The sequence below is a fragment of the Lissotriton helveticus genome, chromosome 4_1, assembly GCF_964261635.1.
Source record: "Lissotriton helveticus chromosome 4_1, aLisHel1.1, whole genome shotgun sequence".
Taxonomy (NCBI): Eukaryota; Metazoa; Chordata; class Amphibia; order Caudata; family Salamandridae; genus Lissotriton; species Lissotriton helveticus.
This window is the reverse complement of record NC_136063.1, coordinates 1,283,850,061-1,283,866,028: the sequence shown is the minus strand read 5'-3', so window position 1 is coordinate 1,283,866,028 and position 15,968 is coordinate 1,283,850,061. Positions and strand designations below refer to the sequence as shown.

The following is a 15,968-nucleotide window of genomic DNA, read 5'->3' as shown; positions in this document are numbered from 1 at the left end:
ACCACAGAATCCATGGGAACATTATCTGGTAACTCAGAGTCTATTTCCTCCAGAGGAAAGAATTTGTCCATAAACGGAGGAAACAATATCTTGTCCGGGTCCTTCCATTCCTGCCTGATAATGTCTTTCTGAAACTGAAGGAGAGGAAGGTCAGCACTGGATGGCTTTCTGGAAGTGCTTAAGAACTGATTCATAAGAGGGACCAGGCTTCTCAAGTGGCGGAAAACCCATATTTTCCTTAATATGGATGAACAAGTCCCCAAGCATGTCCTTCGCATTATATTTCCCTTTGAAGTCAGAGGGGACAGGAACTTCCTTAGAAGAATCAGACACCTCAGACAAGGATAGCTCCTCTGCACCTTAACTGCACTTAGTAGGAAGAGGAGACTTTCCTTTAAAGGCAACTAGAGTCTCCAGCACAATCCTCCTAATGTCCTTTCATTCAGCCCCTCTTGCCCTTGGGAACAGGAGAACTGTCTGAAGAAGAAGCAGATGCAGGAGAGGGGAAGGCTGAAGGCCTGCTACCGCTTGGCAAGGTTCTTGGCCATGATTACAGCCAACAATAACCTAAGCACTCAGAAAACCACAATACCTACAGCCATTCTCCAACCGGGCTCCTAAATTCTGTAAGATGTGCGCACTGGAAATGAAAGTATGCGCACCATTGGGAATACCCCACTACACATACGCGTCCCCGGGGATTCCCTGAACGAAGCGGCTATGCCCAGAGGTCAGCCCACATGCGTGAGCTCCTGATCGTTGTGCAAGCATAGACTGAAACGCTCCTTCCTTGCTCTGCTTGCAGGAGGGAGCGAAAAGAGAAATGCCCAGGTCCAATATCCTGCCATGCAGGATAGATGCTAACGGGGCTAGGAGCCGTCAGAAATACCTCACATCCTGAGCGGCTGATGCTCCCACGATGAAGGCCCACTGCCCTTCGAGCCCAGCAGGAAAGATAAGCGGGCCTCATAGCATGTGCGGCCCCTGCCTAGCAGGGACCTCCTCATCTATGTTGCTGGAAACAAAAAACAGGAGGAGGAGGGAATGCCAGCTCCCTTTCTGGCTCCCAGGATGGAAGGGTGGGGCTGGCTTTCTAGGATCTTCCTGTTCTTTTTAGGTCTCGGCTAGCGTTGCTGCGCACATGCGCAGTTCGCTCGGCGAGATTTAATGATTTAGAGGAGTTTTGGAATAGGGCTTTAAGCCCCGCCCCTATTTTCCATTGGCTGGCATCACCGTTTATGCTAAACAGTGGCCAGCCATTGGAAAAGAGCTTTCCATGACGTGTACTTTTGGCTTTTTCAGAAGGCCCACTTGGACGGGCTCGCCTGCTTTCCTTCTGCCATGAAAGGTTTCTTATCTTTATGGGGCCATGTGTTTAAACACATAGGCCCATAAAGACAAGCCCCGCCGCGTGTTTATTTTTGCATCTCGCTTTCATTTTAAAGTAAAAGCGCATGCAAAAATAAACCGCGGCTGCCTGGTGAGCGCTTGTTGTTGGATGGTGCGATGGCCTATCACCCCACTGCACTTTATTCCATAGCAGCAAATGTCCCCATGCATGAATATTTTAACCACTAAAGACCCGCTGAAGAGATCTTGTGCGGAAACTCCAGAAAGTTCAGTGAAATTTGAAAACTGTGAAGTAAGGGACGGTGACCCCTTGGTTAGAGAAAAGACCGACTGGAGACAAAGGTACCCCTGACAAGATGCGTGGGAATATCTGAAAGGTACTCCCCCCATCAGAATTACCAGTACCATCGGTATTCGTCGTTCCGGGATTCCAAAATACAGCAGTATTACTTATACCCATATGAGGGACATGGCGGATGCCATAATCTTGAAGCACGCGTGGGAATAGAAAGGCCAGCTGGGCCGCGCAGAACTCGGTTTCTACATACTATGCCTTTCTGTATTGTGGAGCAAGTGATGTGTTTGAGCGCCACAGGAAACATTTTAGAGTGTAAAGTTCTGACACATCTAATCGGCTGCCCCAAAATATATCCTAGATAAATACAAATGGGACATTTCCATGCCCCAGCCAAATGCACAGCTTTGTGCTGGCCTTGCGCCATTATAAACTCTGTTAATCTGAATCCAAATCTTCATTTTTTCACATTACTTATTTCTAATTTTTTCAAAATATTTCTTTCTCCCATCTTAAAATCTACGTGTAGAATATATTGCCAATTTTCAAATTTCTTGTATGTACTCTGTGCCCATCCGGACCTCTTGAATAAATACGAATGATGCCAGGCTCATCTTTAGCAGTGTTTATTCCATTAAAACCCAATGCATTTCGGGCGACACAGCGCCCTTCTTCGGGGGTCACTAAAAAATAATGAGACATATGCCTATTAAACATCCATTCTCCGATGTACATTTTTTTTTAAAACAAACAGTCATAACGCAGGTTACTTTCAAAGTGTTAAAACCCATAGCATGTTCGAATAACTGCACTGAGGCTAATAGAATTGCTGAAGCATGCTCTTAAAACGCAGTTAACTTAATCTGTGAGTCTTCCCTCCCGCTGTAGTACTAACTTCAGTAATGGGCGGTGTGTCCATAAATCTTTTCTTTCCCCCAAACCGTCTTCACCCGCTTGTCTCTTCAACCCACCATGAGTGTAAACGTATTCAATTAACGTTTCTATACAAAAACACACATAACCAAAATATATCCTGACACATGCCAACGTAAATAAAGAGTGCAGGTCCTCACAACTCGATTCCAGATGACACCCAACCTGGGCATCACTGTGCTACAGATATCTGTCCTAGTAAAACGCGTCAGCAGGCCAGGGGCTTGCATTTTATTATGTGTCCTCCCTTTTTTTGCCTTTACCACACATGCCTTTACTACGCATCTCGTAGTAAAGGTATGCGTGGTAAAGACTTTTGTGGTAACCATGCATGCGTTCTAATGCATGCGTGATAAAGCCTTTCGTGGAAACGGCCGCGTTGTAGTGGCCGTTTCCCATATTTTAAGGATCTTCAAAGGTCCGGTCAGTCCTGCTATGTTTCCAAGGCCCATGCCTTACTTGTTGCTCCAGTCTAGTTATTTTTTTTTTTGGGGGACTTCATGTCGTGTTTATTCCTTTATAAAAATTGGACTACAAGTCTCAGAATTCAAAGAACAAAAGCCTGGACTGGAGCAGCTCATCACCCAATGGCCCTGGAAACTCGACAGCTGTGCCCAAGTGTTGCACTTAAATAGGGCTTTGTATAAAATCACCCATCATCTTTTTTAAATATGACTTTACGGTCTTTATTTACTTTAACTATCAGTCATAAATCAGTAAGATAGATCTGGAACACATTTACAAGTGCTTTCTTCTTCCATTTCCTTTTACAAGTATGTACTGAAAAGAGGATAAAATATCATCTTTAGGCGGCGTCCCCAGACATTTTTCCAGGGGGGGGGGGATGTGTGCCAGGTGGGGCACAAGAAACACTGGGGCGCAGAACTAGGATAGACTCAATTAAATGCCAGGAATCCAGGACATGTGACTGACCCTGCCACAGGCCAACAAACACCACCTGTAGGGAAAACGCTAACCTTTCTGACAAGGTGCTTTATCTCTGTCTGCTAGGTGTGCAGACTTCCGGGTCCTCGATCCAACACCAATAAAGGCTGTCTTCAGCACGATTCGAATTTTATCAGAATACTTTAAAACAGCCTATGATTAAAGCACCAGATTAAATATACTGTATGCACAGTGTATGTTAGGGATTATTTGTAGCACACATATTCACCAATATTGGCTTCTTGGTGCTAGAATTCATAACTTTTATCCAAAGTTAAAGCACAATGTCAAAGTTAGTAATAAATAATGCAGCAATCATACACGCTAGTGATTCGCCAATGGGTGCTCCCTTTACTAGAACTCCCTGGGCATTGTTAAATTTTACACACATTCAATTAATTTACACACAATAAAATGTATAGGTCCAAATGTTAGATATTTTTTAAAAGAAACTTAGAGTCCCACTACGTGTAGTCAATGTCAAACTGACAACGTGCGCATGTTTAGGGATACAATAATGGCCAGCTCCCTTATGCGGAAGCCCGGCACCGTAAATGTGTGGCACATGCGGCGTCCGCAGCGGTGGCACATCACAGGTCCAGGGATGCTGAGTCTTACACAGTGGTTGAAGTGGGGGAAAAAAAGTAGAGGAACAGTGGGCTGAGAATCAGAGGGCGGGAATAACCCAAGGATTGGATCTGTGGGTGGAGCCAGAAGTGTGGTAAGAATGCGCATACATCCCAATTTTTAGTATTTGTTTGGCATTTCACTGCCCAGTTTAATCAACCAATGGATACACATGATTATTTAAGGTTATAATGAGTTATTGACATTGAAATATATTCATAAAGTGGGATATGCTTCTAATCAAAGAATGTACCAAATACGATAACATGTGGAAACACAAGCCATTTGTCTCAAAGCCATGGAGTTTCTGTCATCAGCACTTCTCCCTTTTTCCACAACAGCAGTTCAAACATGAATGGCAAAATATCCTAGTTTGCAAATGTTTTCTCTAAAATTATGGCTCTGCCATATTTGCCTCATAAGGCAAGAGCTGCTGCATGATCTACCCATTTAAACTAATAAATTGTTTGTAGCTCAAACATACCAAAAGTTTATATAAAATGTGACTTGTGTTGCTGCGGAGTGGATGGCCTATTGTAAAGGTTGACTGGTCACCTTTCTCACTGCTGCGTTTGTATGTTACACTGGTACTAATAAGGCAAAATCTTTCCAGAGACTGTTAGCATGTGTACACACGTCAAAATACTAAAAAACCTGAAAATATACTGCATTACGCTGCAGCCTTTTTTTTAATGCATAATTTAGTCAACACTACGGCATAATGTTGTCATCCTTTGCTGCATAATTAATTCCAGTGGCCCCACAGCAGGCAGCACATGTTAAAAGTGCATGTGAATGAAGCAGGGAGACTGTGAAGTTTGCGAACTTAGTTTGGTGTGCGTGCAAACCCTGCATTGCCAATCCCTGGTGAGTTGCAGCTACTACTGCTGAAACAAGGCCAATTGAGGTACCTATGGATGAGGCAGACTAGCCTTAAGGGCTGGGCCAGCCATAGCACTGGGGGTGTCCTGTGCATTAATGTTTGTTAGTGCCCCCCAATGACCACCTCTGCCATGGATTCCCTCACTACCACCCTTTAACTGTGCCCCCCAAGTCTCCATAACCACTGTCTCTCAGATACATTTAATTTGATTTACAGCGCCACTCATACTATTGTAAGGTGTCAGAGCACTTTACATCACACACATTACACAGAGACAAACAATATGTGTGTAAATCACTGTATAGAAAATGTTACATAAGACTAAGGACTACAAGGTGTAGGAGTCACATGACAACCATACTAGTAGCCGGTATAGTTTTATAGTGATTTGTCCGGAATTTAAAACGTAATACCATGGTTGGGGGTTCTCCTTAATAATCAGAATTGATTTCTGTCCAAAAGAACACTTTTTGGGACATTAGAATAATCAAAGACTGGGTGGAGGGGGTGGGGGGGGAGAACATAACGCTCTAATTTATACCTTGCAGTTTGTATGCAGCTCTTAGATGACAGTTAATAGCATAGCTCACTGTTCTAAGTTAGGATTTTAACTTATAAACTGCAAGTAACAAAAGGATCTCTCTGACAAAAGCAGTTACATTATGTGCACTTTGTGATCTGCATGGCGCATGTTTTTTGCAGCCGGTACATTAACCCTCTGAGCTACCTTTCCATGAGTCAAAACTTCCACTAGACAAAATTCTGATCTCTCTCTAGGAAGAACATTAGTCACCAGAGTCATTGTGACATTTTTATTGTTGTCGAAAAGTGCTGGAGACCAGGAAGGAGGCAGCAAGCATTTTTAAAACCATAATATACTTGCAAACATGATGTTCCCACCTAAAGTCAGCACCAGGTGCGGTCACACTGGTTGCACTGCCCTCGAGCTGGCCCTTCTCAAGGGTCCTGTGACCTCAGTGACTGTTGTTCTAGGGTGCGCTGCTTCATAGGCCTGCCCGCAAGACTGGAGGTGAACTTCAGTATGGATAGTGGTGGACAAGCCTTGAAGGTTAACCTACACTTGTCATGCTAGGGTCCACCTGCTTGTGCGAAGACACCAGAACGTCTAAGGTGTTGCGAAGCCTTCTAAGGTCTAGCATGTGATTGTGCTCTAGCAGGAGAGTGGTCTGGTGGACTGGTTATTAAGGCTGAACCTGGTTCCCAGTTCCAAATTCAGCAGCTCTGACCATAGCGCCACATCCTCTCCACCACTGAACACCGTACTGCCCCAATGAGAAAAACTCCCACTGTCTTCAACTACAACCCAATTGTTACCCGCTATAAACACCTGGATGCGGCTCAATTTAAATTACGCACTAGACAAGAGCAATATTCTGGAAAAAGCAAGCACTTGTAGGGAATGCAAAATTTAGCAAACCATGGGAAATGTAAGCAGGAACAACATGGTTACCTTAATGCTCTTACACTCACTATTCAGAAATCAGTGAGTGGTTTTGCCTGGAAAAGTTAAGGACACGACTACAGGGCCCTGAATGGACCCATTTCAATGGCCATTGCTTATATCCTTACAAAACGTAAGCAGTATGGTAAAAAGACCACATCCCTAGACGCAGTGCCGCAGCACACATTTTGGTTTCCAATCCACACATTGCAGTACCTCCAGGATTGGTGCACTAGTTCCAAGTCCAGGGAAGACAAAGACAAGAAAACAAAAATAGCGCTTCACTGGCAAACTCTGTAAAAGTGGCGCTAATGTGTTTCAGTGTGAATAAAATCAGTTTTGCCAGTTTGCTACTACTCTGTCTTACTTTATTTAGTTATTTATCTATTTTTCATATTTTTAGCTTTTTATTCCCAATGCTGCACTTTGGAATTAAAATGTCAGAAAAATACGACATTTCCGGCAAAAGCGTCTTTCTTTTTTGGATCCATTTCACAGGGAAGCAAATAAAATAAAGGAGAGGAAAGAGAGTGAGAACCCCTTCTTGAAGTCACGGTTTTCATGGGCGTCCACAGGGGGGCAAGGAGGGTCGCTCCAGGGGGGGGGGGCAAGCTCCCCTCCTTGCCCCCCCCTGCGGACGTCCATGTCTTTAGGTGATTTTCCTAATTTCTGAACCAACTGGAACATTAAAGCCCTGGTCATGTTAGTAAAAAACCCACCAGGTGGCAATCCTAATTGTAACTCAAGAGCTTCAGACTAATCCATAGGCAGCCCTGCCAAGTACACCACATCATTTGTTAACAGTGGTGTCGTGAGACCCCCCCCATTGCTGCTAAAGTTAGGGTTACGCGTGGAACTGATGACCTGAGTCACACTAAAACATTTGTTAGGTTTATAATTGCAACTTCTTTCTGTAGGTAAGTAGCTAGCTGATTAAAATGCTCTAGGGAAATACAAGGGCAAGGAAGAGAGTGGAGGTCAGGAAATACTAAGTAAATCATGTTCAGTGAAGGAAACAAATGATGGACCACGGAACAAAGAACAGACAGAGCATCCATAACAGCAAGAGGAATGTAAAAAGTTAAAATTGGGATGAGAAAAGAAAGAATGAAAGAAGGCATGAGTAAAAGAAAGGAATAGTGAAAGTAATCAAGGCAATGTGGTAGGAAGGAAAGTTTAAAGAAAGAGTGAAAAAAAGAAAGGAAGAAAGGTTGCAACTTAGTATGGATAAATAGGTGAAAAGATGGATGTAAGGGTGAAAGATTCAATTGTTAAAAGCATAATTGGAAGGGTGGATGCATAAATAGACTGATAAAATTATGGCCAGAAGAGTAAAATGATGAACGAATGAAAGATGGCTGGGTGGATGAATGGATTGGTGTGTGAACGGAATACTCATGGATGGATGGAATGCTGGAAAAAATGGATGTAAGGCATGAGAAGGTGGATGGATGAATGTGGTCCAGATAGAAGCATTGACTGAGCAGTGGATGGCTGGAATGGTGAGTGTGTGGAAGGTGGTATGAAAGAATGGATGAAAGAAATGATAGAAGGATGGCTAGGTGAAAGTTGAAAGTGGATGGGAGGATGAACAGTTAGAAAGTTGTAACTGCCGGGGAAACCATTCTGGAAGGATTCAGGCATTCTTGCTTTGTTCACTCGTCATTAGGTGTTTGGTCGAAAGTGGGGGGTATTTATAAATCTGGCTACTCCCTTGCGTGTTACACAAATGCAGTTTAGTGTAATTTGAGCAATTGGGGGGGGGTGGGGGTGGGGGGCACTGTCCTTCATGTTTGGGGACCGGCAGTCATTTTAACTTATTAGCATTTCCCGAGTGCAAGATGGAACAAGCATTTACAATGCAATAGTTTCGCCTTTGGAAAAGTTAGAGCTATCGGCATTGTAAATGCCAAAATTTGTATTTATGTGTTGGTTTTGTCATTTACATTGCCATTAGCTTAATCTCTCGCAATGTGAGACCTATTGTACCCTACGGACGAGCTCAGCAGACAGCAATTACTACCACACACTCACCCAGAGCCATACACACACACACCCAGACCCACACACACACCCAGAGCCCCACACACACCCAGAGCCCCCCACACACCCAGAGCCCCCCACACACCCAGAGCCCCCCACACACCCAGAGCCCCCCCCACACACACACACCCAGAGCCCCACACACACACACACACCCACCCAGAGCCCCACACACACACACCCACCCACCCAGAGCCCCACACACACACACACACACACCCAGAGCCCCACGCACACACACACACCCAGAGCCACACCCACCCACCCAGAGCCACACACACACACCCAGAGCCCCCAATATCACAAGGATGACACCATACCAAGAGAAACCCTTATCTGTCCAGCCCATATCACCACCAAATCGAGATTGGCTAATAAAGGTCCAAGAGGGGTGCCAAGTGATTAGCTATCCCTGCTCTAACTGTCCCGCAAATGGGGGGCATCCAACTAGACAAAGGTCTGAGAGCAATGGAACCTTAACTCAGGTGAGAGAAGACATGACTATCCCATCCAGCACATTAAAGGAAAAAAAATTCTAATACAAATACTTCTATAAAAAAAAAAAACATAAGAGTGCCACCCTCCAAAGACTTTATAAATGGAACACAATGGCGAAACAAAACCATTTTAAACGACGTGAGGGGAAATGTCCCACCTAATGATTTGCACAGACCAAAGTTATAGCATGTGTTTAGGAGACGGTGATACCCCAATACTTAAGCCACTAATGTTGTTAAACGCAATTGAAACGTGTTGAGGAGAACCAACAACTGATGCAAGCGAAACGGACTGACACTCCCTGTATAATCTACCAACGTTAGTGTGGGCAATACCCAATGTTCCTGATCTACGTAAGGGAAAAGAGAGCAATGACGCCACTGATTAACTGGGAGCAGAGACTCTACCATCTGGTAAGGTGAGGGAACAGTCCCAACGCTTCTCCAAGAAGTGGGACGAGCACAGCCAGAGGATCCATCCAGGAAAGCTAAGGCCAACCATATCACCTGCTTTAACGTCGCAAGAGGTTGGCGGGGTGTTTGCAACAATTAAAGGTAGAAGCAGTTAAGTTTAACCCTCGCCGAACACACGATTTACAGTCGAAATCATAGCTCCTGATATACTGACAAAGGGGCGGTTGGACGTAACATTCCAATATAACCACTAGACTTCAATGACCTGTCAATCACCTTATCTGTAGATTGCATGCAGTCTTATTATGGGTGAATGTAAATACAGACTTCCAAACCTATCTTTAGGTGGGTGGGGTAATCACTTCAGTTTTGCGACACCACAAAACTTCACATCTAAAGAAAGAGAACAATGGCATATTCCATTTAAGACTGAAGGGGTAACCACCCCCCCCACCCCTCGTACACCTGGTTAACTGGGGCTACGCCTTTATTTGCCCTTCAGTCTACCCTGCAACGATTAAAAGGAACGCAAAAGAAAAGGGGTGTTAACTGGAACAGGGGCATTAGCAAGCAACTGTCTCTATACTGCTTTAGCTACGAAATCAAAGGTGCGCTAATAGCAACACCCCTGTTCTCCAGCTGAGCAAGCCCTGACTCACAGAGCACACAAAGGGAGGCGATACCATTCTAGAAACGGAGGGTATTCACAGCAGGTAACTAGTGTACTCCTCCCACCCGCCGACCTAAGTGGCGCACTCCTGGTCTGTGCCTGCCTGTGCACAGTCTTCGGTGCACCAAATCAGGCCCAGAAAAAGGTGGTTGCTGGTGGCAAAAACCGTTCAAGAGCGCGTCTCGGGTTCCGGCGAAAATTGGTTTGAGAAGTTTCGTTTACCTCGATGTATCCAGCGAGCGTAGTCCCCGCGCACAAAAGGAGACAGAGGGCCACAGGAACGGTCCCCATGATGCGCAGATCTTCCCTCTGCAGAGTCTAAGCCTTCACTGTGCTGAAGCCGCAGCGGCTAGCAAGGATTTGGGTAGACGGAAACGACGTCACAGAACACGCCCGTTCTAGCACTGTGACGGACAGGAGAGATTCCAGGCTGGTGCAGCAGAGGGATGTGATAGGGGAGGGCACTACGATCCCGGCCCGGTAAACTGTGACGCTGTGCTTTCCAGTGTGGGGTGGACGGGGGTGTGTTGGGCTGGTGGGCAAGGGGATATGTTCAAGGGGGACAGAGGAAAACGATTGCTGAAAGGATCCGAGGCAACTTTGCATGGAATGTGGAAGCTTTTTGACGGATGAGGATTATTTAGGAGGGAAGTTTGCGCAGAAAACGACATTAACCACGTATTCAAAAGGAAATCCGTTGATACTGAGCGGAAAAGGGAGTGAGTAGGAAACGGGCAGAGGGATTTTGTGGAAATGTAAAAAAATGTGAGAAAACTGACAGTGGCACGCAGGAGGGCTATGTCGAGCGTAGCTGTCCGTACCGTACCTTAGTGGCAGTATAGCCTGGTGTAGCGGTTTTAATTCATGAATTAATTTATATAATGCATTCTTATAAAGCGCGGACTTTACCCGAAGGTGTCAAGGCACTGTACAATAGAGCCAGTTACGTTACATGAGAGAACTGTTACATGAATGGAACAAATAATAACAAATCAGGTCCCGGGCCGGCCAGCCAATCACAGCGCGGCCCGGGGAATGACGTCACGGGGGTGTCCCGGGCCGGCAGCCAATGACAGCGCGGCCCGGGACAAAGGGGCGGGGCTTAAAAAAAGCCCGAGAAACGCCCCCGAATCGCGTTTTCTCGAGAAAGCGTGATTGACAGCCTCTGTCTCCCAATGGCTAGCCTCCATTTATGGAGCTAGCCAATGAGAGACAGAGGCGGGTCATCGATCACATGTACAACTCAATAGGTTTTTTAGCGCATGCGCACTACGTGCGCACTTGCAGGCAAAACCTAAAAAACAGGCAAAGTGTAAAGTCGGCGGAAGAGAAAGACGGAAAAACTGTTACCAAGGGAGAAAGCAAGAACCTGCAAGAGTGATATAAAGGGGCTCGTGGGTTCTGGCACCGGATTAAAGACCATGAGATGGACTGAAGACTATGCAGAAATGTATTAGCTCCGGCAGGCAGGTGCTTCTGAGCAGAGCTTTGGGCATCAGCACTTTTCCTTTTACAAATTCAGCACTGAGCGCGGATGTCCACATCACTGCACTAAAATTCATTAGTCATGCATATTTCAGCTCATTTAACTCTTATAATGTGCGATGAGCCACTGCAACACATAATTGCTTCTGCTCCATGCAATTATCAGTCCAATCACCATGAGGCCTACCCAAGTGCCTCAGCTTACAATCAGCACTATGCGCAGCCAATGGCCCCCAGCCTGGCCTGAGGATGCTGTCTAGCTCTGTCTGGCAGTCACTTGCAGGGGGGCAATGGGTCTTGGGGGGAGTCGCTAGGAGGGGGAGCGTGCTCGGGGATTGTGCGAGGGTGTTCAGTATTCAATAAAAAAAACTACCTTGAGCCGGGTCGTGTGTCTTTTCTGCTCCTGCTTTTCTGCCTCGGACAGGAACAGGAAGCAGGAAGCCAGGCTCCGTCCCCTGACCAATCACAATGCTGCATTGTGATTGGTGCGAACAACATGACACGGCGCTCAGCCAGGGGCTGGAGGGGTGGGCATGTTCTCCATGCAAGCTGCAAGGCAGCCTGCATGGAGAAGGGGAAAGTGCGCATGACTGGTTTGGGTGGCCCGAGAGTCATTGAGAACTCAGGAGTGGACAAACCACTCCTCCCCTACTCTGCTCGGAGAGCAAAGCAGCCCTGCCCACCAACCTGCCGCGAAGCAGCAGGAAATGAAACAAAAAAAATACAATAACTCTAAGTTATTATCATTTTATGTTTCTCACTGCTTAAAAGCAGTGGGGCAATGCTTTTCCGCCATAGCGGAGGAGTCGCCCCATGTCCCTTGGGAGGTACTTCTAGTTTGCACAGATGAGTCCAGCAGAGAACTGAACTTGTCTTAAGTGCAAATGGGGTTGGTGTCAAAATGTAGGGTTGGAATCAAAGATGTGGTTATCAAGGACAAAATATTCAGTAGCTATTTTGTTGACATTTTTCCATCGTGTAACTGCATATAGTAATCAGTGGGAAATACAATATTACACACCGTAAAAGATAGGCTGCCGCAAAATGTGCAAAGACATTTAGTGTTTAATAAGAAATCAGTGATTTAAAATATATAAATATATATATGTATATATATATATATTAGCAATACACAACAGTAACTGCAAATATAAAATAACACACAAACCTTAAATGAAAGATAAATGCAAGTTAATGTAATTACTGGGAAATGCACTCTTTTACATTATATAACGTCAAATGGTTAATGCAATCACTGCAGATGTCTGCGTGTCTGTGTAACCAGAGAGAAACTTACCTGAATCCTTTTTGACGCCGTGAGTTTTGTATTCGTAGTGCTATGAGATTCGAGCCTGCAACTGAGAAAGCACTGTGAAAATGCAAGTCATTATTTTAAAATTGTTTCCCATCCAGTATAAGTGTCACTCAAAGTGTCACACATTTGTCACACATGTGTCACGCATTTAGCTGTAGAATGTCGCTCATAAGTACCCTGCGGAAATGTTACACTTAAACAATTTGAAAAGTTGGCAGCTATGCATATATAAACAGAAAGCTTTTATTTCCTGAAAAGATAATATTCAAGTTTTAAGGTGGAAAAAATGAGGGGCCAAAAAAATTGCAGAACTGCTTTTATCTTATAACCTATGCGAGAACAAAAAAATGTATGCTTGTGAAAGAATTGTAAATTCACTTGTCGAGCATGTAATAAAGCATTACCTGAGACATCTAAATGTATTTGAAATAAATAAATGAACTGCTTAGTTTTGCTGGTATACGTAAGCTGATGCCTTTGAATCTAACCAAGCTTAAATGTCTAGTGTAAGTAAACCTTTCCCCTATGCTCACCTCAGCAGATTGTCAACATTGGGAACAATGTACATTATAAAGTGTTACAAGAATGTGCATTTTGTGCATATAAGTATGTTCCTCGGCACATTAATTGTTTTTCATGTAGAGAAATGCCTTACCAGGGTGGGCATATTTGGGTCATTTTTTAAACCTTGTTTGTTGACATGCTAAAGCTAAGTTAGCAAATCAGGAGTCAAAAACCATTGGGAACTGTTATGAATGCTCCCTCACAGATGTTCAATGTTGTGGGTATTCATCATCGCCTTCCACAGGTCTCTCTTCCTTTCCCTTTCCAGGTGAGCACCCTGCTTTCTACTCTTAAGCCCCTAAATCCACAAATATTATTTGGTATTCGAAGTGGCGTTTTTCTCATTAAGATGTTAACCAAACCCAACAGTGTCTATTTACACCTTTGCATGTGACCCCAGTGGCGTAACGCAAAATGATGGGGCTCCCCTGCAGAACATGACGAGGGGCCCCTGTGTCTCATCCATCTCAGAGATTTTTATAGGCATTGTGATGAATGCTCCCCCCCCCCCCCCAAACAGCCCTCAAGGGTCGCCCCCACGCCCGCCCCCAGCACGGCAAGGGCAACAGGGGCTTGAGTTACGCTCCTGTCTGGCCCTCCTTGTGACAGGCTGAGGTGACGGTGTAGAGTTCACAGCCCAAACCAAAGATTGCACATGCTGTACAAATTTGTGTCATTTCAGTGCTCAGCACAAGTGGCCTGGGAGCGAGCAGGCCTCACAAAATCTCATTCATATAGGCACTGTATTTATTTGAGCAGAAATGTGTTCGATAATAGTATAATGCTATAAATGTTTGTTTAAACAAAGGTTACGCATATCTCCCTTGGCTCGATCCCGTGGCTCAATTAATAACTTACTTCTTTGTTCGAATTAAATCTTTGACCGCTGTGAGCTCTTGCTGGTCGCTGGGATGTCTCTGAACCACTGTGTACCGATGCAACTCTAGTTTACAAACAGAGAAGCAGATGATTAAACAGGTTGTAAATCATTAGCTCGCTCGAAGGCATTGCACTCTCTTTCTTAGACGTATTCAAAGTGTATTTTTCTAAGTATAAAGTATCTTCCCTTGCCAAGAAAGGCAAAGTAAAGAGGAAGCCGGAGTCAGCAGTTTCGACGGACCATTCTGTGTCTCCAGCCCTGTTTCCATGTTATCACCTATTCCACCTGGCGTTCCACTCTTGGCTGGAGCCCGTAAGGCTGGTTTGCAAATCACAGGTCCCTTTCCGGTCATTTCGACCCCCCCCCCAACCCCAGCTCCTTGCAGCATTCACGAGGAGTCTTTCTAAGAGAGGGGGGTGCTACTGAAAGAAGCACTAGTGTCAACACCGCTGCCGCTTTTGTTACAGGGGAACGATATTGCAGCACTGCTGCAAAACCAGCCCCCAGTAACAAAAGTGGCCGCCATGGGCCAATAATCGGCCCCCAACATTCCGGCTCACCGGGAAGATGCCCGGTGCTGCTACCGCCAGTCCGGCCTTGGGAGAGAGATAGAATGGAGAGAGAGGAAAAATGCGGGGGGGGGTGGGGGGGGGGGATAGTGCGGAAGGGAGAGACAGACAGAGAGAGAGAGAGTGAGAGAGAGAGAGATAGAGAGAGAGAGAGAGAGGGAGAGACTGACTCCGGCATTGCTCTCGTGCATTATGTTCTTAGTGTGGTTTAATGCATCTTCGTTTATTTTTGCTTTCGGCAGTTTATAGAACAGTGGGTTATATTATGGAGGCCTATTATTGAGTATACTAAATGAGCCAGAATGCTGGGCAGCGGCGGCTCCGCCATTAAGGTGAAGGAGGTAAACAGAGAGTAATAAAATGTTCATTGTGTGGGACGGGGCATCACCACCCCCTTTTGTACCGATTGTGTGGGACGGGGCAGATTCACACAGATTGCAGGATGACATCTGCAGGTGCTCAGTGCGCATGTCAGATTGGTGAGCTGTCTACAGCTGACCCACCCAACATTCACACTTCAGAGCCAGCCTCCCCAGCGCTGTGAAACAGCTGGGCAGGGGCGGCTGGTGACATTTGAAAGTAGTGGGGGCGTAAAAGTTGGGCATGACTTTTAAGTCGCAAGCAAAGCGAGCAAGCGAAGCTAACAAAAGTGGGTACAGGTTGGATCCTCCTCCCAAGAGAAAATTGGAAATAGATAGGCAAATGGTGAATTTTAAAGCAAAGGTATTATGCTATTAAGTGGCTGAAGATTTGCTTTCAATGTAGGAATTGCTCACTGCCAAGTAATAAAACCTTCCTACTGAACAAAAGCCACAGTTTACATTATCAATATCGATTCAATGGCAAAACATACTGCTGGCACGGAAAAGCTATTAATTTAACAGTATGACGTAGGGCTCACACCCACTTTAAACACTTATGTGACCATAGGCGCTTCAGTGCGGGGATTGAGGGACGGCAACTGGTGTGCATCACACGCTCATTGTTGCTGACATTATCTAAGACCTGCGAGACAGTTGGCACTGCTTGGCAAACA

At 45.3% G+C, this 15,968-nt stretch overlaps 1 protein-coding gene across 3 annotated transcripts in view; it reads right to left on the bottom strand.

Annotated features, from left to right (window-relative positions):
• Positions 1-14,427, bottom strand: part of LOC144829078 (putative 2-ketogluconate reductase) — a 398,272-nt gene extending 383,845 nt beyond the window's left edge. The window contains exons 1-2 of one of the 3 annotated variants that reach the window (XM_078687847.1): positions 14,342-14,414; positions 12,902-12,973 (exon numbers count right to left, since the gene is read on the bottom strand). The gene's annotated coding sequence lies outside the window, so the exon portion shown is untranslated. Of the gene's footprint in view, positions 1-12,901; positions 12,974-14,341 lie in introns of all 3 variants that reach the window. The other 2 variants (XM_078687849.1, XM_078687848.1) reach the window with 2 other exon arrangements.
• Between the last annotated feature and the right edge of the window lie 1,541 nt (positions 14,428-15,968).